The 25,973-nt window shown below is 36.7% G+C and overlaps 1 protein-coding gene across 1 annotated transcript in view; it reads right to left on the bottom strand.

Moving 5' to 3' along the window:
• The window catches only part of LOC139743333 (ras-related protein Rab-27A-like), a 116,093-nt gene extending 96,527 nt beyond the window's left edge, over positions 1–19,566 (bottom strand). The window contains exon 1 of the mRNA XM_071653824.1: positions 19,282–19,566. The gene's annotated coding sequence lies outside the window, so the exon portion shown is untranslated. The remainder of the gene's footprint in view (positions 1–19,281) is intronic.
• Between the last annotated feature and the right edge of the window lie 6,407 nt (positions 19,567–25,973).

The raw sequence follows: 25,973 nt of genomic DNA, 5'->3' as shown, positions 1-25,973 counted from the left end.
AAGTTTACTTGATGAAAATTGTTTTTGAAATGACTGAGATATCCAAAACAAAGCAATCCTAGTAAAGGCGGAACCCACCTTTTCTTGGGATTGCTTTGTTTTACTTTGTTTTTGGTTATCTCAGCCATTTCTAAACCGATTTCCATCAAATAAACTTTGAATTCCTCTTAGAATTGTATGCTCTTTAATATTTCATAAGTGGTTTCTAATTATCTCACAAAAAGTTAAAAAGCTGAATCCCCATCTCAACCAAAACTATACCATAACTTTAAAGGGAAGAAAAGTTTAATCACTTACATCATCATTATCATTATATCTTTTGATTGTCTTATCTAGCAATACATTTGCTCTACTCACTTTAAATCTCAGGCAGAGACATGCATATCACTAAGCAGGTAATGTGAAACTACAAAATTGACCTTTTCTTTGCTTTAATGGCATATTTCCTGGAGCAGGTATTAGTGTAACTGCATATGATCGATGTGTTCAGGAACTATTTTATTCATGCAGTTTGGGTAAATGTTAACCCGAGTCGTACTTCTTTCCAGGCTAATGGACGCATCATTTGCCTTCTCCACGGAGTACCAATGTAGACAACAATTTATGTTTTTCAACTTAACGCTGACGGCTATTTTTCCATCTCTCTCTCTCCTTTTTTCCACCACATATCCTTTGCTCTTTATCAATTACTTTCTCTTAGAGCCATATTGCACTTTCCCTCTGCTCCACTACTCCCCATCCCTCTTTTTATGGGTTATCTGTGCAGAGCATTTACGTACAGTAATATGCATTTCTTCTGAATAATTCAACACAACAATGTCTGCATGTACGGTCATTCCTCTCCATGCTACCTTGCCCACACAAAGTGTTTATAAAATGCTGACTACTGCACTATGACAGCTTTGTGGAACCTGTGGTAACAAATTCAGCGACTTTTGCATAAACTGACCTTGCGCGTAAACCTAGTTGCAGTCCATGAACAAGAACATGAGGTCTCTCAGGGCAACTTGGAGCTGAAAGAGTTCATCAATTTGGGGTAAAATATTTTGAAGCAAAAAAACAAACAAACAAAATGAAAATAATATGTTTGTGATACAGGTAAACATGTAAGGCATTACCATCACTACTCAGTACTAATACAGTCTTATCCATTTCCTAACTTTGGTCTCTGTTGCTTGTTAGCGTACAACACATATTCCTGCCTTTGACCTTCAGCTTCTTTTTTTCTGTTGATTCAGATGTATGTAGCACAAAATGGTAATAAACAGATAAATGTATCATTTAGCTATTTGCATAACATGTTTTCATATGCATGGTGATTCTTTGAAATATACAACTCCTACCTATACATCTTGGTGTGAAACTATCATAAAGATGAATTTTTGTGTTTGCCCACAACTTGTTTGTTTCCTAATGTTTGACTTCCCTATGTTCCAATCTCTTTGAGTTTTGTTGTGATAAATGATTCTTGTCTTGCAGTCTACAAGTTAATCAATCTACTTTGCATTTCAGAGGCATGCAGTATCTTAAAAAAATCAAGAACAACTCTTCTGATTCAGATTGATCAGACAACTCAGCTCAAGTAATTTACAGACACCGTATGTTCTTTTCATTTGTTTTTTCTTCTCTCTCTTTCATATACACATAGAATGCCTTCTCCCATGAAGACATAGTAATGTAGCCTATTATGCGTTGCTTAAACATTTGTATTGTGGTGAATAACCTACCTTCACGAACCATTGGCTGAGCTGTACACTATGGCAGTCTCTTACAATCCATTTCGAATGCTTTCTTTCTCTGTCACCCCTGAGTAGGCCTACATTCAGTACTTGAATTCATGATTCTGGGCGATTCTGCTCCATTCTTTCGGTGTCTACATTTCAACCACAGATAGCCTCTTTAAGACTTTCTTCTAGGATTCATCCTTTCATCCCAAAGAACTTCCAACATAGTATTTATGCCTGTTGTCTAGAATGCCCCTTTTATTCCCAGTGATCTGGTTGGTATCCCACATAATCTCACCCCTCCCCACCACCGTCTCACACACACACACATGCATGCTCCCCCCCCCCCCTCTCTCCTCCCTCCTCCTCCTTTCTATCTATAATGGATTTTTTTGTCACCTTTTCCCACTTTATGTATTTCTCACTGAGAAAGAGCGAAAGTGAGGATCAATTACCCTACAGCACAATGACACAGGTCCGAAAGAGCATAGAAATCTAGTCTGCTTTTTCTTCTTCAGGCTTCCTTTCCCGTCCCTCCCAAAGTGTATATGCTGACGTAATCTTGTGCCTACAGTTTGGATTTTTGCGCCCTGGCCCGGCTCATGTGAGATTACATGATAATAAGTCTGACCTGAGGTTGGAATATACACAGTATTATGAAGGAGAGAAAAAAATGAGATATGTATCTTTACCCCCCATGGAACACCATCTCAAGCTAACATTTTGTCTCCAAACAACCTCAAGCTACCTCCCACAGTAACTTAGCAAAGCAACTCATCCACAAAGCTTTCACGTGCACAGCAGCTCATTCCAAACCTGTCTATCAAAATTGGGAGCATTCATAATACTGCTAACTTGGCACTATCCCTGTTCAATATTATCAACAAAAAAAGAGGATGTGTCATGTTATGTATTGTGGGCCACAGTATTCTTTCAATCCAATCTTTGATATCCCTTCATAAAAAAAGAAGAAAAAGAAAAAAACAAAGAAATACACTAGAGAGTAGTACGCATACAGAGGCCCCGAGTAGAAACAGAAATAGATGCTTCAATGACCAGACTGACAGTGAGTATTAAAAAAAAAATGCTGTCATTCAAAATCATAGAAATCATGCATTTCAGGTTTCACTTTTGCCCTCTTCTACAATCAAACACAATGTCCAGGCAGACATATTCCACAAATTATATTTTGATGCCTCTTGATCATACCAGGGCATCTACAACCAAGTTAGTTTAGGTAGGTAATCCTTATTTCTGACCCCATATGCTTCCATTTACATTAATTTCTTTCTAATTTCATTTTTTTTTAATACAGACAAATAAATCTGAAGGAGATATTCATAATGCCAAAAGCTTATTAAAATAAATCCTGGCCCCCTGAAACATCCTTATTCATCACCAACCTCACCTATATACATGATACATATATATTTACTTATTTATTCATCTATTTATTTATCTATCTATCTATCTATCTATCTATCTACCTACCTATCTATACATACATACATACATACATATACATATAACATATATATAATTATATATTATCTATATGTGGATGTGTGCTTTTGTGTATATGTATTGGTTCAGTATTCATTTTTTTTATGACTGAACACTTTAAAGTCTCTATGAGGCTACCCTCTAAGTGCCTACCCTGATCATCCCACAGTGGTGTTATGATCACATATGCAGTCGTCACGATTAACTAATGAAACATTCAGCAGTCCATGAAGTCATTGAGGAGTTGTAAATTGGTACACTACTTCCCAATGCTGACATGATGAGCTATGATCTTATGCTGATCACTGTAAGTGAATTTTATCTGGCTTACTGAACAGTGCATATCATGTGTTCTCCAACAAGACTCTCTACACATTCAGGGGCCCCTCTCACGCTCATCTATTTCCAAACACTAATAATATGCAGAATTCACAGATTTCACAGGCTGCTGAGAACCTATATTTCTCACTAAGAACTGTTTTCATATTTTATCGACCAAGAGGTTGATGTCATTTTTCTTTGCTATTGATAGTTATTATCTGTATGTTTATGAGAGTCTACCTAATTCCTGGATTTTTCCCTTCTGTACGTTTTTGGCATTATTCTATATTCATATTCATATCATTGAATTGGTAAATTGAATTACTCAGAATGAAATATCTCTGAACGTATCAATTATGACATTGGTATCCAAGATTTCAATGTATGGATGGAATTGCAGGTCTTGTTGGTATTGTCTAAAGTGTGAATGTTTTGACTGCAGGACGACTTTGGAGGAGTCGGATAAAATCATGCTGTGGAGCACTACACCCTGATTGTAAAGATTCAATTTCGTGTCAAAATACTCTGATAGATAGCACAAATGTAAATTATTTCTGCATACATATCAATACTCAAAGATGGAAAAAATATGGTAAAAAAAAGGGGGACAAATCTGAGAAACTCCAGAGAATATGCCTGTGATTACTTGAGCTTCTACTGCTACGGAGATAGCTCAATCATGTGAGTGGGATGAGGCATGACAGATATCTTCCTTAAGCCTTATAACCGAGTGTGCCACATCTTATTGCTAATTCACTCTGGGCCATTATGCATTATAGATGAATACCATAGAAGAAGAAAATGGATCATGGAGCGTGTTTGTGCTAAGAATGGATTATTAGTTTTGAACAAAGGTTTATTTCATTGCTGATAATCTTTTCACAGCAATTTCCATTTCCATCTTGCTAAAGTAAGATTAGATTAAAGTCATCAAAAAGAAATGGTGTTTGTCCTTAAGATACATGTATACATAATATTTGTATGGACTTATATCAGCACCTGGTTCAGTTACTTTTTTATACGCTAGGCAACTGTTCATCCATTGAATTTTAAAATGTAGCTTAAAGTGTCTATTCTGTGTTGCTATGTTAAGTAAGGTATTACAGTTGTACTTGATTCATAATCTCTTGAATGCACTGCCTGCATTCTTGTTAACATGTGACATACAAATAGGTGGCAAAAAAATTTCGCTATTGAGTACAACTGCAACATTTGCAAAAGCAGATGATCATCTTGAGTGTGTACTAAACATGCCTGCATCCTGAGACAAGTATGTTATGATTCATTATGATAAAAAACATCAATAACATTAAATCCAAAATAGAACGCACTAATTTTCCATGACATTTCATGGATTGATCCCATTGACCTTGGCATAGTCCTAATCAAATTTAATTTCAACTCTGCCTCTGGGCTTCATGGTGGAACTGTGGAACTGTGAAACTGATCTGCAACTTGCTTTTTTTTTTCTTTCCCAGTAGAGTTTTTGCTGGCGTCAAATAGTCAGGAGATATCATCCTGGTATTAAAATATATCCTGGTAATACATCACATTTGCTACTTCTGAGATGTGGTAAATTCTTGCATACTTTACACATTCATTTTCCTGTTATTCCCCATCAAATCTTCAGTTCTCCCCCCCCCCCCCCTCTCAGAAAAAATACCCAGCATCAACCACACAAGGGCCTCTCTGTCCTTTATAAATGAATAAATATATAGAGGGAGATTTTGGCTCTACTTGGGGATACTATCTGATCATCCATTATGAATGAAAAATTGACCCTGTTACATATCAGGAATGTGTCATACAAGTTGCAGTCTGAAGATCTGATTCAGAGATAAACTGCTAATTGCTCCCATGGCAGACCTATGTCACTGAAATGAGGACATAGTTCTGCATCAACTGAAATGTTCAAATATTTGCAATGTAATTTGATAGCTCTGGATGTTTTGCAGCTTTTCAGTTTTATGACCCATCACACACCACACTGACAAATTTGCTCTTTGGTATTTTCTCTAATGAAGCATGAATCTGACAATATACAGAGAGAATACAAACTGCAATTTTGAATTATCAGACGATCCCTGGATAGATTTTGAAAAGGTTCATACAGCAACTCTACTCTGTATGCAATTCCCTTTTAAAATGTCAAATACACACAACTAAAGCATGCATGATCAAAACATACAATGACAAAAGCATCACACTAAAGCTGCTTGTAAAACTATTTTCTCCTCAAAATCAACCTCTTGCAGTACACCATCATTCAGCACTGTCCAATCTAGGACCTGTTCCTCTTAAGATGTCCGCTGTTGTTTTAAAGTTGCAACAACCGGGGTAGCTATGGCAACAGCTAAGATGAAACCATGAAGCTGTATGCGTTTAAAGTAAATGGTAACCGCAATAATTGCAATATGATAATTGCAAACACCTGCCAGAAATGAGCCATAGCATCAGCAGATGATTTGGCAACTTTAATTTCTAAAATCATTACATGTGCAGTAGCATTTGAATACATTGTTTGTTGTCAATTCTGAATTTCAGGTAAGCATATTCAATGATTGAAGAGTTTTGATGTTTTATTACACCAGCAACAGGGTACAACAGTACAGTAATGCCATGTCTTCATCCTCATAGTGATGTACATGAATGACAAAATGACAGACATGTCTTTAAAACATTCTCCCGTCGAGAAAACCTAATTGTAAAAACGTCATCATGGATGCAATGAAACTTCTATTCTTTCAGTGTCAGTAATAAGTTTTTTATGAAAGACTGGTCACTTGTTTCATGCTACATGAGACTTAAATTGGCAACTAAGAGCAGCAGGAGGAAATATTCCACTTGACAAAAAGCAAATTTACCAAAGGACCACAAATGTTTGCTTTAAGCAGGCAATTTTTTTAGCAGAAAAGCTCTGCACATAGGGAGGAGTATTATCCAGTTTGCTGGGCACGTGGGGTCAATGCCACAGCAATTTTGGTTTGCTTCACACCACCAAATTTAAGTCTTTATCAATGAATGCAGATTGAAAGGAATACAAGATCCTCTTTTATACATGTAAAATATAAAAGTTCATTCCATGGAGGGCAAAAATCAGTGCCAAAAAGTGCCTTCATGCGGGCATTTTTTCTTCACACCCAGTGGGCTGAACAACCTTTCTTCTGATTGACACAGCAGCTACACTGTAACAGCTGATCTGTAATCTTGAAGGATATCGAACAGTTCTACTGCAGTCCTTCCCACTCCCCCACCTGCACCCTTTCCTAAATTGAGGATATCACAGACTATCCTATGAGAATAAGAATTTGAATGTATACTTCTCAAATTCTTGTGATCACTGCTAGGTATTCCTCCTGGCACAATGTACAAAGTAAAAATGCATCAATTTTCCTCCTATGCACCACATACGTACATGTATACTACAGGGAATCAATGACACATGGATTTGTAACATTTCTCCCTCTTATTAAACCATCAAAGCATGCTTTGCCTACTTAAAAGTAAATTGCCATTTCAGGAAGCATCAGTATCATATTCTTCTTCTCCTGTGAACATGGTATCTGATATACAACACATGCGAGAAAGCATGCTGCAAGCTGTGTGCAAGTACTTTAAAAAAGTGTTTCAATCCAAGTTGCAAACATAGCATGACTATATCTTGCAGGGCAAAAGAGTATGCAAGACAAGATTTTGAAATGAAAAACACACAGTCCTGGTTGCAAATAGGTGACACTTTATTAAAGGTTAGGCATTTAATTGGGGCAAGCACTTAGCATACTGTGCAAACATGCAAACAAATGGTGTATACACAGTTTCATGGCATTTGTTTGCTGACAGACTGGACTATATTCATTGAATGTTTGTGGCTTGTCATGCATTGCTAATCCTAGCTTACAATGCCATAAGACTCTCCCAAGATCAACATCCTGTGTAATGCAAACTATCAATAATGGCTAGTGTAATTTTCACTCTGAAGTTTAAAAAAAAATCTAATCTAATTCATAGCCCACAACAACCCTGGAAATCAACTTGCTCAATCAGTAGGTTTTGGGGAGGGGGTGGGGTGGTATACCCCTGTGACCCAACTAGGACCAGTAAGATGGACCCCCCTCCCCCTACCCCCCCCCCCCCCCACACACACACATATACACACACTAACAATGTTCAGCAGCTCCCAAAATAGAGCTAATGCATAACTTGCAAGAAATGCATAAAAAGATTAAAACTGCACTTGATATGAAGTGGTGGCTTCTCTACATGAATACACAATTCTACAATACCATATGTCCCCCAAAAAAATTACAACGGTACCCTCCACAATGATAGCTTTAAGAATAGTGAATCACTCCAAATACAATTTCAGGGTATGCAACTATAACTCATTGCCAACATCTTACAGAAAACCCCATTCGATTTGCTTCAGTGGTCAAAGACAAATGAGGAATTTTTGTAGAGGATGTCAGGAATCTCTTCCCTACAAGTTCTGTCTATTGTATTAACACAAAAGATCATCGAAGTGCTAAACTTGGAAGAATCAGACTCATGACATGCTTTACAACAATCCACATTTCTCTGTGACTGCTTAACCAAATTGGATGGGGTTTTCTGCAAAATAGAGCTAAGATGTTACATTTTAAGACCCTGAAGTAGCATTTAGACAGTTTAATCATATTTGGTGTTATCAATGCGAAAATCTAATTGTAATTTTTTTTTTGGACGTACTGTAAAGATGCATAATATATCTGGTAAATTATCAACATTGATACTCCATCTGATGGACCTGTTCCATGACATTGCTCCTACAACAAGTGCTCCCATGAAATATCTGCATGCTACCCAAAAATAAAATCTTCCCATAAACATAACCCTATCCCTAATCCTAATCCCTTCATCAAACTTAACCTAAAAACCTATCACAACCACAACCCTAAACCCTACGTCCTTGGAGAAAATACGGCCAAAAAGGCTATCTTCTAGTGGCACAGTCAAGCACTTAAGATTCAAAATGGATTGTTATGATTCTGTTATTCTGGGCCACTAAATTTCTTTATCGGGGCCAACAAAATATAAGATTTACAGAGCTTAGTGGCCTGAATGACAAGGAAAAAAAATGGTGTCAAGGCATGGCATATATTATACATGAAAGATGTTACTAGCCATGTCCAATATCACTTGGGAACCTCTTTTTACCCATACATCTCTGATTGAATTGAAGAAATCCTCTGATAATAATATTGATATGTTGATGAGAATCACTCAAAGAATACACTGTGCAAAACGTCTCTCTGCACAAATACTGAAAATGTCAAAGACCTACATGTAAATTAGTGTTTTGTTGTTAAACTTACCAGTTACGACAAAAAAAAATTTAATATAAAATGCACAACATGTGCAATGTATTCTGGCTTTCTAAATGCAGAAATGGCCGTTTCATGAAAATGGATGAACTGTAAGCATGCAATGCAGGCTCACAAATTGAAAAACAAGTCAGCTATGTGTATTGCACAGAAAAAAAAGCCAAATATATGAAGACATCTGTAAAAACATCCTAGTTTGCTTCAGTATGTCCATTACCCTAATACAGATGAATGTTCTCTGCTCGCATCGCAGGAGCATTGCCCGGGTGTATACGAGGAAAGTAATTAGACAGTGCAGAGACCCTGCGGCCTCTTATCTAGTGGTCCGTCACAGCGTCTCAGATTAATTGGGGATGGAGGCAAAAATCCAATAAAGGCATGATGATCTCTGATGGGACTGTCCCAGGGTCTTCATATCAACCTTCACATAATAAAGAATATATGGACTTGTGTCCAAAGCTGGCACTGGCATATCGTTGTATTCTGTATCTTTGAGACTGCTGTTCAAAAATATGCATGCATTCTAAATGATGTCAATAATTTTCACTTTGCACGTCAACATGTGTGTATGTGTGTATGCACAGTTGGAAGTGTGTGTGTCCGATATATGAATATATCAGTTGTATTATATAGAATCTAAAAGTCACACAGTGGTACGTACATTCTACAGCATGACTAACATGCAGTACTCATATTTAGGCCATAGCAATATATGTGCACAAATATACATACCTGAATAATTCTGGTGGTAGGTGGTCTCATATATAGGTACACCATGTTTTCTTTCTTGGGTCGTGAAAGGAGTTACAATGTACTCAATCTAAATGTTTCAGTAAACATGTTGTTATACCACTCTCACTGTGCATCCTAATTGCATTTTCAAATTGTGTGGATGGGATGATCAAAGAATTTGAAAATTAGCACAACTTCTGTGGAACCCCCCCCCCCCCCATTCCTCCTTTACAGTGTATCTTTCAGGTCAATCTCCATTGCGTGCAGTACACTAACATCGCATGTTATTGGGTTTATTACTAGTGCTGCAGTTACAATGTACATTTGTATATGTATTTCTTTCAGTTTAGTAGTTTTCATCTGGGACAGTGGGCCTCTCACTTTAAAGTTCAATTTTGAAAATTAGGTGTCATGCAGATGATTATTTAGTTTCGAGCGTAAACTTGTATCATCCACAGTTAGCTACACTGTATCATTGATGAATAGCTTCTGAATCAGTAATAATGCACTACAGATATTCAAGTAGGATTAGGAGATTCTTTCACAGTTCATCTTTATATCAAAGATTAAATGCTGAGATCTTTACTCATTATGACTTTTTTATTTCTCTTAAGTGAAAACAACCAAGTTTGATGAACGAAAATACAAAATTGTGATTAATTTACTTTTTTAAAAAGTAATGGATTGATGAGACAACCCTACGAAATAATTTCAATCAAAGACTGTATCACAGAAAACAGTAAAATTCAACCAGGCCATAAATGTCCTTGGTTCAATTTCAAGAAGCCATTTGATTCATAATTCATCGAATGTTGGTAGCTGTGCAGTTAAATAAATCTATCAGAGGGTTGGTATCAATGATGAAAATAATTTCACACTTTTTCCTCTTGAATCAAATTGACAGTTTTAACACACTATACATGTACATTTGCAGTTAAAATCAGCTCAGATATGATGTCCACTAGCCTTCACAAAAACACCTTGTGGGATTGTTTAACAATCACTTGATGGGTATAACTCTGCGGAAGAAATTAAGCGAACTCCTCGAGCAGGTGCCAGTACCTTTGAGTTCGTCTGCTGGGTCAAATAAGTTTTTGTATCATGTTACACAATTAAGCAAAAAGTACAGGTTCATAGTACCATGCTCTCTGAACTTTTGAACTTAGTCATGGCAGTGTCTTTGTTCATTACAATTGTCACACATACACGTATTTGAACATGGATACTTTTAACAAAAATACAATATTTCTGAATATGGAAATAATTCTTCCCACACACAGTTCATATGAATGGATTAATAAAGTCTGAATGCACTAGTGCATAGAAATATATGTAGCTCTGTGAATTTTCCATTGTACCTGTATGCTGCAAGGAATACAAGTTCAATACAAATGTACCTTACATATTCTATTTCTGGATTAACTTTCTCTTCTTTGGTACTGTGCTATGGAATACTACAACACCACATGTGGTTCATATCATGTACCTTGGATATGGGAACAGTGTGTTGTACATGACTTTTATTTGTAATTAAACAGCATGATGTTGAGGGACTAAATACACAGAACTGGCAACTATTTTGTCAGCAGAATTCAACCAATCAATCAACTTACAAAATACTTAAAAATACAATAAACAATTCTTTAATGTCCTAAAATCCCTCAAGAGATGTCCCATGCTTTGTAATGGTCCCAGAGAGTGACTTCAGTCTTGTAGGACTATACTCTTTCGCCATGCACATTCTATCACAATTCACTCCATTTCCACAAATACACATTTTAGAGGCTGATTCTCATACACCTGTATCAGTCAACTTGGGCATTATTCCAATGATGGTGTTTGTGTGTGTGTGTTTGGGGGGGGGGGGGGGGGGGGGGTTAGAAGCAATATTCTGACAAAACCAAAAGCTTTAATTCTCTGACGCACTACAGGTGTTCTACCAGATCCGATGCTGAGTGGGTAATGATCTCCATGGAGACAAAGCTCCCTGTTGCCATGGATATGTCATGGCAGCTAGCAGTATTGCCAAGGGAAGTTTCTGTCACTTTAGGAGAGTGGAAAAGTCAGGATTTTTTTTCAATTTACTGGGCACTTGGAGTGGTACTCTGTCACCTGCCTCCTTAAGAACTAGAACACATTTTCCCCAAGCTAATGGTCATCTGTGCAAGTAAAAAGTATCAAGTAGTCACAAAACATAAGAAGTAAACTGAAGAGTAACAAAAGAAAGACCTTAATATGATTTAAAGCACATGTCTTAGTTATGCTTGCTACTACCCCCCCCCCCCCAAAAAAAAGAAAAGCTTCTACTTGTAAACATAAATTCATCAAATAGTATGTGTGATTTTTTTTTAATGTTTTGTATGTCATGGCTATTCAAGGATTATATTGCAGTTTTCTATTAAGATTTTATCATGGATTGAGTACCCATCTGTAAATCAGCTTTAAAAAAGAAGAAAAAAAAAAATATATATATATATATATCACAGCAAATCTTATTCATTCTCCAATGAATGCTTCACAATGCATTTGCAGATTCTATCAAGGAGGGAAAAATTAATCAACATTTTGTACTCAAACTTTGGGTTCTTTTATCACAGTACATGATTCACCTACTGTACATGTGACACACACTACAGCTGTGCACAGGCTTTCAAGCGGGATAATGTAAAAAAGTAGGAATAAAGTAGGAACATAATCTCTAAAAAAGTAGGAAAAAGTAGGACATGAGAGGGAAAAAGTAGGACATTTGAGAAAAAAAGTAGGAATAAATCAGGACATGTGCAGGCAATTTGGAGTAGTTTTCGTCGAGACTCACCAGAACCCTTGATGTTACATGTAAATCTTAATTTGTACTCACAACCCTGCTGCCTCAGCCTCACTTTTGCTCCTGGGAGAGCCTGAAAAATACAACAAAGGCAGACATTCCTTAGAACAATGTCAGGAAACAAACAGAAATGCTTGTTCAATCGTACAGGCAATATGAATCTTGATCACTTACTTTAATACTTGCATAGAAAAGACATCATTCTGTGATTGACATGAACACCTACCATTGTGACCCTGCATCGCAACACCAACAAAAGTCGCTAGACATGGATTTTTAGTTAAGAGAAGATTTTAAAAGAGCAAACTTTAAGCACAAAAATGATGTATAACTCGATATAACTGGACTCTCCTAACCTATCCTAATACTGGAATGAAGCACACACTCTGGAAAATGTGAACTGAGTAAAGGGGCTCTGAAGTATAGCGTCTATTCAAGCGCTTAGTCTTTATCAAGCAGTGCTAGCTCTGCAATGAATGGAACAAATAACAGGATGTTAACCGATGGAGCAGCAACAATGAAGAGATTAACAGATTAAGCTTTGCATGCTTTATTAACACATTCTGTAGATGATCAATGCCAACTTTCAGAGTAGTAGCATCATCCTTCCTAAAGTTATTGGAGTTGAAAGTTAAGAGTATGGACAGTTTTTTTTTAAAGAAATGAAAAGAGAACTCTATGAGAAACACCTAATCACACTATTCTACAAAAAAAGTGTTCCAGAAAAAGATTGCTATAAACACAATTTCCTTTTCGTTTTATGATCCCATACTTTGGTATAATATAGAAGAAGACTTGCTCTTTCAGAAAATAAGAAAAACTCAAGATTGGCTGGGTTGGCCCATATCACCTATTTTCAGTCTTAACACAAAATTAGTGTGTAAGACTTATTGTTGGTTTTGTGTTGCACGGTCACATAATCTTATCATCCCACAAAATATGTCATAAACATTCCATGATGTGTAAGTTATACACTAATGCCAAAGGTATGTTGTACACTTCCATAATTAAAAGATGACATCTTTTATCTACAGTTATTTGAATGTTTTGAAGTTGTGAAGACATGTGCTTCATTTCAAAATGTGGAAAAGAGTGGAAATACGGATATTTGACACAATCAATAATAAAAAGATGACACTTTTATCTCCATTCATTTAAAGTTGTGAAGATATGTTTCACTTCAAAGTGCGAAGAAGACTGGAAATAAGGATGTTTGATAAAGCTATTCAAGTAATGCTCAAGACCACTATGCTTTCAAGTTCTTGCTGAATGACCATGAGATAAGCAATAGATTAACTTTCCAAGAGACCTTTAATTTCAAATCCATGTAAGCACGTAACATGTGTTCAAACATTTTAAAATAACAGGAGAATTTAAACTACTTATATGTAGCAGTCAGTATTAGTCTCTGAGAGCATGTGTTATCATAATTTCTGGCAAGACATGCATGAAGAATGGATTGTCTCATGACAGTGAGGCCTTACGAAGTGAAATTATACCTACCAATGCATTAACATCTTTATTTTTGCAAATCCTGGCCCAGTACAAATCTACACACTCATATACTGTGAGTTCATGGCACAGTGTCCACCACTCAATTTCCAGAGGTACAGATTATCTTGGTATTATCATATGATATAGATGGAAGCATATTAAAGGCAAGCTCAATTTGAAACACTTTAACCAATAGTACACAAAACATCCAAAGAGACAGAGAAAAAAAAAATCAAATACTTTACTTTTCAGTATCAATCAGGGAAATGTAGTATTGTCACATGTAGAGTAACAGAAGACTAAATATAACCAAATGACTCCACTTTACAAAAGTGAGGAGCATATATGCACATCTGCTTTTTGTTTCTTATTGTCTGTAGTCTTACTGACTTTATAGGTAGCAAAAATGACTATTTTTGATAATTTTCTGTAGATAATGAATATAAATCAGTTTTCATTTCTTTGGTGTTCTGTAATATTCCATGTATTCTTGAATGAACTTACATTTGTTAATCTAGAAAGAATGGTAGAAACTTATCATATTCTGTACTTTCCAATGACTTCTTACTGTTTGCAATTTCTGCCAAATTCACCGCAGATAGTTAATAATTCTTTACATTCAACTTCTTTTCAGCTCATCATGACCCTTTTTGTTGAATATACATACAGCTGTTTGATCTTTTTAGGAAGTTTCTCCATTTTGCAATATCATTCCAGGCACTTTTAAGCTCATTCAATATTCTTGAAATCAAATTTCTTCATATAATTTTGAGAATATCATATCCTTCAGCCTTTGAAATTTTACAAGGTTGAGGTTCTGCTTTTCATTCTCCAGATATTTTGCTGGCTCAGTATTTCAGTTGTCAATTTTATAAACTACTCTTTACAAGATCAAGGGAATAAACAGGGACTGTCATTATCATTTAAGTCCTTGCCAGCTTCTCTGATTTCTCAGAAAATTCCAATTAACAAACTGTTTTGGTCATTTAAGCAAATACACACTAGATGATCTGTATATTTACCATGCAGTTCTCATCCCCCATTAAATAGAGTGTATTTGTGTCCTTTCAATTTTGATATTCTCCATTGTTCTTTTGGTTTTCACCTTCAACTTACAGCTTTGTATGTTGACACAACTTACATGTTACACATCCATCCATTCACTTTTTTCTTCTTTAAGAAGTTTCCTTGTCTCACATTTTACCAAGACTCTTTCACATGGTTCAATATTTTGGATATGTCACTTCAAACGATCTATCACACTTAAAACCACTTTCATTAAGGGATTTCTGTTCTACCATTTTCTTGCATCTTGTTCTAACTAGCTGGATAATAAAAAGATGTTCAGCCTCAACTAAAATTTGCAAGATCTGTGGAATAAAAAGTTGTCATGGCTTCTAATTTTTCTGCAAGTTGCTTCCTCCAAACTTAACAAACTGTTCTTGGCGGTTCAATTTAAAACATTCACACACTTGCTCTTCTTTGTGGAATTAACATTCATTAGCTTTCCTGCTTGTTTGGGTTTTTTTTCAGGTATGCTTCATATGGCTTTTCTCTCTCTATATTCCTGATAGTTCTGTGTCTTCAGGAAGTGGACTTCAATGTCTCATGGTTTCAACTTCAATCAATCTTTAAATGATAGTGAAATATTGTTTTTGTGTTTGTTTTCCTTGAAGTTCCTCCATCACCTGCTTTCTTCTAAGTTCTTCGAGGTAATGTATGTCTTACCTGTGATACAATACTTGTAAGATGTAAAAAGCCATCAACTTTTAAGATTGTCCATAAAGAGGTTTCAGCTCTCCTATTAGTCTTTATCTGTCAAGATGGCTAAGAAATTACTGTTGTTCTCATTCCTTGTTCACAATTTGTGGGATCTGTTAATTACACATTTCTCTCTGTTTATCTGATTTGATGTCAAATTCTACTTTTAAGTGTATGGCAAGCTTACCTGGTAATTATGACCGATGATGAGAGCCGGTTCAGCACTGCTCCAAGTCCTAGGCTGCAATATCAGTGGTATCAACCACATAAAGGTCTTCACAGGAGCAAAAGCTGAGGCTGGCAGCAGTCTTGTGGTTGATTGGATTGTGTTGTCCCTCTTTCATGTTGAAGATAGAGGCTCTCCCCATTGGTAAGAATCTGCAACTAGAGTCTACTCATCATTTCTGAATATCAACTATTCAAGTAGCCTTGCACATTTTTTTTTTGCGGGTTTTTTCACCAAAAAAGTAGGAAAAAGTAGGAAAAAGTAGGATTTTGAGCAAAAAAGAAGGAAAAGTAGGACAAGCAGTAAAAAAGTAGGAAAAAGTAGGAAAAGTAGGAACACTTGAAAGCCTGTGTGCATCTATTATACGCTCTGCACGAGGCCAATCAAAATATTTCACTATATTGTGTCAGTCCTTCACCCAACAGAGTAAGGATCAATGGCACAAGCCTATTATCCACTCGATCTGAGAGCACAAAAAAAATCAATTTTCCCATTAATGCACAATGAGGTCCATTATAAACTATAAGGGGAAAGAACAGCACAAGGGAGAAGAGAACAGGAATAAAAGAGGGATGGATACAAACACCGAGAATTACAAGAAATGCAACAAAAAATAACATTTACAGAGAGAAAGAGGGAGAGAGAGATTACTTACGTGCATGCAAGCTTTAGCAGACATACATTGTACTCAGTGACAAAATGTTTGCTTCACACACATAATACCAACATTTAAAAATTAGTGAAAATGCGATTGATTGTACTCAACATGAGTTTAATACAAAAACACTTCAACGCAGTCAGCATTACCTTGGACACTTTAATTTGATTTAATGAATAGAATGGGCTTCAAGAGTCTACATGTACACTGTAAGTCAGCATTAGCTTGGATACAGCGGACTCCTGTTATAACAAAGTCCTGGGAATGCAGTTTTCTTTTGTTACATCCAAATTTTGTTATAACTGAACAAATAAACAATAAAAATAAATAGAGTGGATAATGTTGCAGCCTGAATTTTTACTTCGTTGTGACCGGAATTTTGTTATAACCATGTTCATTATAACGGGAGTGCACTGTACTTTGATTTCATTTAGTGAATAGAATGGGCTTTGAGAGCCTAAGGATAATAGGAGAAATCCCTTCATACTGGCTGCCACAGTTTTAAACCCTCTTCTGGTTCTACCCCTAATAAACAATGAGTCAGTGCAATCCAACTAAACCCTAACTTCAAAGTACCTTTCTCAAAGGTAACATTTCCTGTGTCTTGGTTGGATTTTTTGTTCATTACAATAGCTAAGGAGTATCCAGTTTTAATTAATTGTAAAAAACTGAAGAGTGAAGAGGGTTACACAATGAAGTCAAGAGAACTTCTGAACAGATTAGGTGGTAGCAAGTCACATCTGCCTGCGAGCCTTTACATTATAATAATAATGATGATAATAATAATAATAATAATAATAATAATAATAATAATAATACAGTGTTTATATAGCGCGTATCACTACCTTAGTGTCTCTATGCACTTTAAGGGAGAGGGATGAAAATGAAAAAAAGAAATGTACTGTACAATGTATGCACTGTAAATGCAAACCAAAACTCATTCATAATACTTTTTAAACAGAAATGTCTTGAGAACAATTTTGAACTTTAACACTACCATGATTACAATTGTCATCATTTTGTTCTATTTTTCCTGATTTTATTAACACTCTACAGGTCATATTTAAGTTGGGCTACTGGAATTACATCAACTTTAAATTAATACTTCAAATTCAGGCTATATGTTTCAAAAAGAAAATGAGAACATCAAGCACATCGACATCAAGGGTTTGAAAAAATTTGACCCCTCCCTCCCCCCCCCCCCCAAAGAAAAATAATATAAATGCTCTTACCAAACAATATTGATTCGATATCAATGCAAATAAGTAATGAAGACACAACATACCTTTCAACAACTTTTCCATTTGGGCTATGCCTGCCTAAAAATACAGCGTGTCATTGATATTGTGTTTATTGTAAAAAGCATTCTTTTGTCAACAAAACCAGCCACTATAATATCCTTTGCTACAGTGTACATTGTAAGTCATCTTTGATGTCAAATTGTTACAACTATAGAACACTTATGAAATAGATATACTTGAATGATGTTTGTATGCAATTAAATGAGGCTGACAGAGCCACTCACAGATAACTACATAATTGCGACTGATATTACTGTTTTGTGCAACATTTCAAACCTTGAATTTTCAAGTTTCTTTCTTTTTTGTCTGATCACAAAACTAACTTTTTTACTGTTCTCTCATTTCATTTTTAAAGTATCTTTGTCATCTTCAACTTGATATATCAATTCCACTTTTTTTTTTTAAAACAAACTCATATAAAAAACTTCAGTCTTGCAACCACACCAATCCTTTGTTATGAAGAATATTTCCATTCTATATATTTCATCAAGCCCATAGAGAGAGAAAAAAAAAAGTTTTCATTGAAAGAGTAAGCAGTTTTGCTGATGGTTTGCCTGCATGGGCAAACATCATTCTTTTTTTCTCCAACAATTAGCTGAAGTTCAATGTCTGAATGTCTTCATTATAATTTGAAGTGTGAAGATAATCATGATTATGACTACATGTATAGGGAGTGGTGGATCCGGAGGGGGGGGGGAGTGCACTGCCCCCCCCCCCCCATTTTGTTAAAACAAAAGAAATAAAAAGAAAAAAGTAGGGGAGGGGTGCGTGTGCCCCCCTTTAATTTTGTAAAGGTACCCCCTCTTTATGGAATTCCTGGATCCGCCCCTGATAGGGGCTTTCACTCTAACAATGAAGCACCTCAGTATACAATACTAATGTATGCTTCCACATCTTAATACAGTGTATTTAGCAATACTATTAGTTTCCTGTATATATATTATAGACCTACATCTATATTGTACATCCTCTCCATGGGCTATGTGGGTAATTTACATGGAGAATTGCACAAGAAATCACTTTATATTCTTGTAATTTTATGTGCATGACAGGCGTTTGATTTTCGCCACAAATTTGGGTAAAATCACAGTTCATCACTCATGCGTTTAAGCATACCAATGGAATGCATCAAGACATGTAGGCTAGGTTCGTTTGTAGCTCCATGGTATTAATAGGGAGCGTACTGGCGCCTCATAACAAAAACCGCATGCCCAGCCCGTGGCATGGGGGACAAAACGTACGGGCAGAAAAGGGTTCCCCCGTAATATCTGAGAAGTATGCCATCCGACAGCTCGCAACACTGCACAAAATTAGACCACTCACAGTCTCGCATCGACTGATCCCATACGCCTTTAAGAATCACAAACTGTGACTTACCTCCTTCGAAAGATTCCCGTGATTGAAGGACTCAAATGAAAACACAGATTTTCACGTTGACAATTCCAGCCTTATGTCTTCATGTCTTTTACGTGACACAATTGCACTGAAATATAAGTGTCGCATTGCCAGGGAGATCAGCATATGTTTTCCTGCTGCACTGAAACCTCGCTCGGCGAACAGACAGGTGGTGGTGATACGGGGTACCCAATACTTAGACGTGGTGCCTATCTCCGTATGGGAATCATGCATACATATCGCAGAGCTGCTCCTCGCTCGAGCAGGCCAGGGCGCTCCCGTATATTCAAGATCGTGTGGCGGATCGGAGCACGTAAAGAGGGAGCTTCGTGTGTGTTTACACCCACTGCATGCTGAAGCAGACACAGATTTCGGCGTTCAAGCTGTATGTATGGGATGCATGCATTTCTGATGTGCAGGGCAACGCCAGTCAATCTGACGAACAGAGGCAAAACATGTTTGGCGCCATCTGACGCTGACAACGGCTGTGGTTTTAGTATTCATTAGACGCCACTCTTACTGCATGATCTTCTAATATTTGACATCTTACGTCCAGTTATTTTATTGAGCCAGTGGGGATGAATGATAAATGTATTATACAAACACAAACACTTTTTTTTCAAATAATATTTATTGAGTTTGAGTTTGAGTTTATTTTATTTCACCACGGGTCACTCACTTCAGCCAATGGCTGTTCTTCTGTGAGTCCGTGAAGCAAAAATCATACAATTACAAAATACAACATTTATTAACTTCCAATCAAACAATACAAAATACATCAATTCTCTTTGGTATTACTGTACAAACATAAGAGAATAATTCTAATAACTGAAATAATCATACATTTTCATGTTTCAATGTAACAAATAAAATGACAATAGTACAGCAATTTCCAAAAAAAAAAATGAAAGTATATTATATTTGAATAAAACCCATCCCCCTAGCTTACCTCACAATCCTTCCTAACCATATAATATAATACTTTACTGTAAACTAGCCAAAAAAAAAGATAAAAGATAGATGAAAGGAAACCCCACTCCGCCCATACATGATTACCCTTCCTTTCCTTCCCACCCTACCCATTACAATATTGCTATTTTACTACCTTAACACAAACCACACCTAAAAAATAAAACAAATAAAGATAATAAAACACACACACAGACACACACACATAATGTAAATGTATTGTGTGTATATGTATTTGTATAATATGTTAATTGTGTGTTTTAAAGTTCACAATTACTGTACTTTACATGTTCATATTATGTAAAATATTTTTGAATATTCATAATAAAAATGTGTATACAATATGCTTTATTCATTTATGAGGTGATACTTTGCATGTTTACATATATTGAAATTCATAAACCAGCCGGGTTTTTTTTTTTTTTTTTTTTTTTTTAGTACAATCTGGCGGATTGAGTTGATTATATTATTATGAAGACTGTTGTTAAATATTGTTCCTATTGTTGCACATTTTGGTTGTGGATAATTATGATTATCGCGATTTTGTATGTGCGTACTAGGGGTATGTGGCGACGTTATAGTGTGTATGTGTCTGTGTGTCTCTCTGTGTGTGTGTTTTCATGTGTGTGTGTGCGTGTGTGTGTGCGTGAGTTTTTGTGTTAAAATCATTCAGACTCGTAGTCATGATTGTCATCAATGCCATCTATTTTCTCTGTGTGATACAGTAAACCTCGCATGAGTCGAAGCTCTCGGGACTGACAAAAATGCGTCGACTTAAGTGAACTTCGACTCTCGCGAGAGTCGATTTTTTTTCGACTCACAGTTATGTACATGTGTTATAGTACATTTGCATGCATGTGTGTGTGTGTGTGTGTGTGTGTGTGTGTGCTTGTGTGTGTTTGCATTCAAATTTGTCTGTTCTCGAAGATAATGTTCTTGTTCTAAATTGAACATGGAATTTGCATCAATACTGGTAGTTAAACGTAGTTCTGAGAATGTCTGCGCTAATGTTGCAATGTGCATGTGCTATATGTCTATGGTGCAACATAGGTAGCCATCTCTGTTGACCTACCCTGAGACAAACACTCTCCCAGGCCCATCCCACCTCCATTGAACAAAACTAGACAGCCAGCCGGGCACGCACAAACAAGCTCCGCCTACTTGGCCTGTCACCAAAATATTAAAGCAGCGATTGGTTGACCAAGGAGTTCTGGCTTAACATGGATAGTATGGATGTGCTGTGTGTATATGGATAAAGTATGGATCGATGTGCTGTGTGTATACATGTACAGATGTGTATGTATTCGACATGCGTGCGGAGGGGTACGGTGAGTGTGCATGCTTACTGCAGCAGGTCAGGGACGGGGTTCTGCAACATGCCGATTTTTTTGTTCTCCTCTAAATGTAATGAGAATGCCAGATAAATTTTCTTCGGCTCAAGTGATGTAAACTACGTGTATTTTGTACAAAAGGGACTGAATGTTTTACTTCGACACATCCGAAATTCGACTCTCGTACTTCGGCTTATCCAAATATTTCTTAGAGAATATACATAGGGAAAAATCGGGACTTTTTATTTTACTTCGAGTTAAGTGATTTTCGACTCACTCGACGTCGACTTATCCGAGGTTTACTGTATATATTTTGTATGACAGTTCAATGTGTTCAAAGTTTGGAAGTATTTTACTGTAATGTATTTTAACAATCGACGATTTTGCAAGTTTTGCCATATAAATCATTCTAATGATATAGTAATGTCATTAAAGTGCAAATGAGGTGGATACATTGTAAACTGAGTAGGCTATTAACAAGCAGGTGCAGAGGGCAAAACTATACTTCCCAATTTCCGACGGCCATAAAGATAGGCATACCACATTTCCTGCGGTCTCGGTCACGTAAGTCATATAAGAGACAATGTCATGTGAATTAAGCGGCAAAAGTGGGAATGACCGCTATCATTCAAGACACTAGCTTCATGGAGAATTTCTTTGATCTTTGAGGATGAAAAAGATGAGATGTCCGGACGGAACCACTAGAAAATCAGTGGTTTTGTTGAGAGATTTTGTATCCCTTTTTCGATTTTTCAATGTTTTCTTGAGAGCCAAAGGGAGGTACACGGCTTTCACACCTCCCTCACAACGTAAACACCATTTATAAACACTCCCCACAAACTCATAGACCCTTACCCTACACAGACACAGACACAGACACAGACACAGACACAGACACAGACACACACACACACGCGCGCGCGCGCGCGAAAAGATACGCACGCACATCCGTGCACACGAGCACACTGCAAGCATCCACCTCCGGTTCTTTTGTTTACAATAAAAAACGAAAACTATATTGTATTAAAGTGTAAATCTATCGATTTGTTCCCATATTTGTAAATGCACCAGTAATTTTTTCTTTTGTTTGCTATGTTTTATTATTCATCTCTGTAACATAGGCCCTATATCTTTCATCATAATTTTATCATATCTTATCATGTCTATCATTTCATCATATCAATATCACATTTTGCTTGGATGGCAATAACGCAACGCCGAACGACCTAACTCACACCGAGACAGGCATGTGAGTTCACGCATTACATCATACAGGCAGCAAGAATCGTATTCTGTCAAAACTTGTGTGTAGCAAGGGGGGGGGGGGGGGGTGTATAAAAAGGCGGCTGGATAACAACAAATTCAATTCAGTTCATTTTATTTTCTTTTTTTTTTCAACAAATGACTGCAAAGGATAAGCCAGGAATGTCTCTGCGGCTTGAAGGAGTAAATTATCATGTAAAGGAAAGTGATGCCAATTTTATAACTCGCAGTCAGGCAGCAATTCATTTACATACACCCCCGTGTTATAATTTTTTTCAAAGGCTTGCTTTCAAAATCTAGAACTACTCTGCACAATGATGAGAACCAGCAGTACATTTAAAGGCACGGAATCAATCGTGAGTGATGGCTTACATGGACGTGCTATAAAGGGAAAAGGAAGACATATATACACTATCATTGTGAGATAAGGTAACAGTTGATATATGCAAACAGAGTGTTCGGATAGGCTAATCAGGGTAGACAGAATAGGGCATAAATTAATATTCTGGCATCATGTATAGAGACATAATAACAATGTAGACAATAGCGACAACAAGCGAACCAAATGTTCTTGTTGAGGATGCGCCGCAGCTTTGGATGAAAATTTTGGAAAAAAAAATATTTACATCGATATGTTGCTGAGTTGCATGTAAATTTGGAGACCAAGGCTACGAAATTTCTATGCACAACATGATTCCACAGTAATTTTTTTAGGACAAGATGTAGTCATAATTCTTATTACTGAGAAAATAAAAAGAACAGTGATAGGGCTTACATTGATATAAGAATCTGACATTAATTCTGTTTAGGAGAATAAAAATCATATTTCATTAAATTCTGTTAAACTTTGAATAGGTTATCAAATTTTTAAGAAGCAACTAACAGTTTCTGTTTATAAATAACCGTGATAGAAAATGATTATTACTTCATTCAGTTGCCTCTAAACTCTTGACGAATTGTAAGGGTAAACAGGTGCACAGATTCTTACCCTTTTCAAAACACACCCCAAAAAACCCCTAGGAATTTGACAAATTTGTCAACCAGTTGAAAAAAAAATCTCGGCGCAGGAATTTTAATTTGATTTGAATAATGCGCTGTATCCGCTGCATGCTATAAGCAATAGGGATTAGAACCAGCACTGGCTTTTTGGCGGAAGCTCGGTTGCCTAGTGCATAAAACGCCTGTCCGGTGATCAGGAGGTCGTTGATTCGAATTCAGCCCAAGTACATGAATATATGATATTATTTTTTTTTCTATCATGTGACTGCTACGACAAACACTGATTAATTCAGTGCTTTTTTTACCTCGATGTAAGGTAGTTTGTCAATCAGAAGATTATTTCCGATTTGCAAAAAAAAAAAAAGAATACTGATTGAAAATGTTTGCTATTGATGCGACGTCATCACAGAATTATTTGTTTGTAATTGTAGCAATGCAGAGTTTATCCTTGTTTTTGTTCACGCCTGATTTAATAGTTTTGCAAGTATTTGTGAAAATTATGTTCAAAGGGATATAGTATTGAAGTATTTACGTTTTCACAGCGTGATATTCGCTTTTATCCTCACAAAAATTTACACTTTTATACAATAAGAACCAAAATCATAAACTATCTCATACTCTTTGCATATTGGGTCATTAATGACCACCAGGGTACATTCGAGTCGCATAAGGCAGAGTCCCAGGAGAAGTGAAGATATAACCAGGGAAGAATGCAAGCAGACGATAAAGGAGAAGAAGTGGAAGTAGCAAATAGGGGGGGGGGGGAGAAGAATAAAAGAACGAGATTACAAGAGAGCAAAGACTTAAAGTACCGACGGAAATCAAGAACAACACTTCTTAAAGAAAGAGAGAGAGAGAGGAAGAGCAGGAGGGCGAGAGAAAAAAAAAGCATTCAGTCACACATCACAAAAAAAGTTGCCCATAGCTGTGTACACTATAAGTACACTTATAGAAAATGGGATAGAAATTAGGGAAGTTGAGAAATGGAAAATAATATTTTTTGCTATAGGGTTTTGCTTTGCAAAACACTTCTCGATCAGACTTTCATATGGTATACGAATATGGAAATGAGTGAACTAGAGACACATCATCCCCTCACAAAATATGACCTCATTAATTGCGTACCACCACTCCCCCCTACCCAAGTGGGGGGGGGGGGGGAATGAGGTTCGGGGGTTTAACCCCAACCCCCCCCCCCCCCCCCACTTGGGCTGCCAAGTAAAAAAAAAAGAAAGAACACACAAACAAACAACAAATAATTAATGAATTATTCTAAGACCAAAATGAGCAATAAAGGCACTTTTCTTGTCTAAAAGTTGTCAATTTCATAACTTAACATGCAAAATTTTCGAAAATTATGATACACTAACAATATACATTATTATATCTATACACTAATCTTTACTTATGGGTAACATTTGTCCTTTTCTAGTAATATAAGGATAATTTTTATTGCTCGAACAATGCGATTACGTTTTAGCTTTTAATGAATACATTTCAAACGAATGGCAAAGTGAGAGTGGCTTCCTCGCTCTGTCCGTACTTATAGTAAAATGAATAGTTTGCATAAGTTATGATCATAGTCCGTCGCAGTGATTTTTTTTTTACAATGTTTAATTCCCTAGAAATTTGATTTATATGCTCTATGAACGCGACTTTTACACTCTGTTTTTTACAAAAAAGTCTCTACCGCACCCTCGCCGAGGATCTCACATCGTCACATAAAATAATGTACCCCCCCCCCCGTATGTTATAATCATAGTCCTTCGCAATTATCCTTTCCACTGTTTAATTTCCTAGAAATTTGCTTTTAAAGGCCCTATAAACGCGACTTTTGTACTCGGTTTTTACAAAAAGTCCCTACCGTGCATGGAGGGGGATATCCCCCCTCCCACGCCCCCCCCCCCCCCCCCCCCGGCTCAGTCGCTTCGCTCCCTCGCCGAGGATCTCACACCGTCACATGAATATGCCCCCGTCGAGGTTTTGCCAGCCCCCCCCCCCCAAAAAAAAAAAAAAAACCCAACAACAACAACAAACAGAAGTGTTCCGGCGCGCTTGGGGCGGGGGTGGGGCTGCAGCCCCCCCCCCCCAATTATTTAGGCAAAAAAGGAG

This window comes from Diadema antillarum, unplaced genomic scaffold (assembly GCF_040938485.1).
Source record: "Diadema antillarum isolate AM-2024a unplaced genomic scaffold, OU_Dant_1.0 seq00001069_RagTag, whole genome shotgun sequence".
Lineage (NCBI taxonomy): Eukaryota > Metazoa > Echinodermata > Echinoidea > Diadematoida > Diadematidae > Diadema > Diadema antillarum.
Note: the sequence above shows the minus strand (reverse complement) of the source record. Positions and strands in the feature narration are given on the sequence as shown.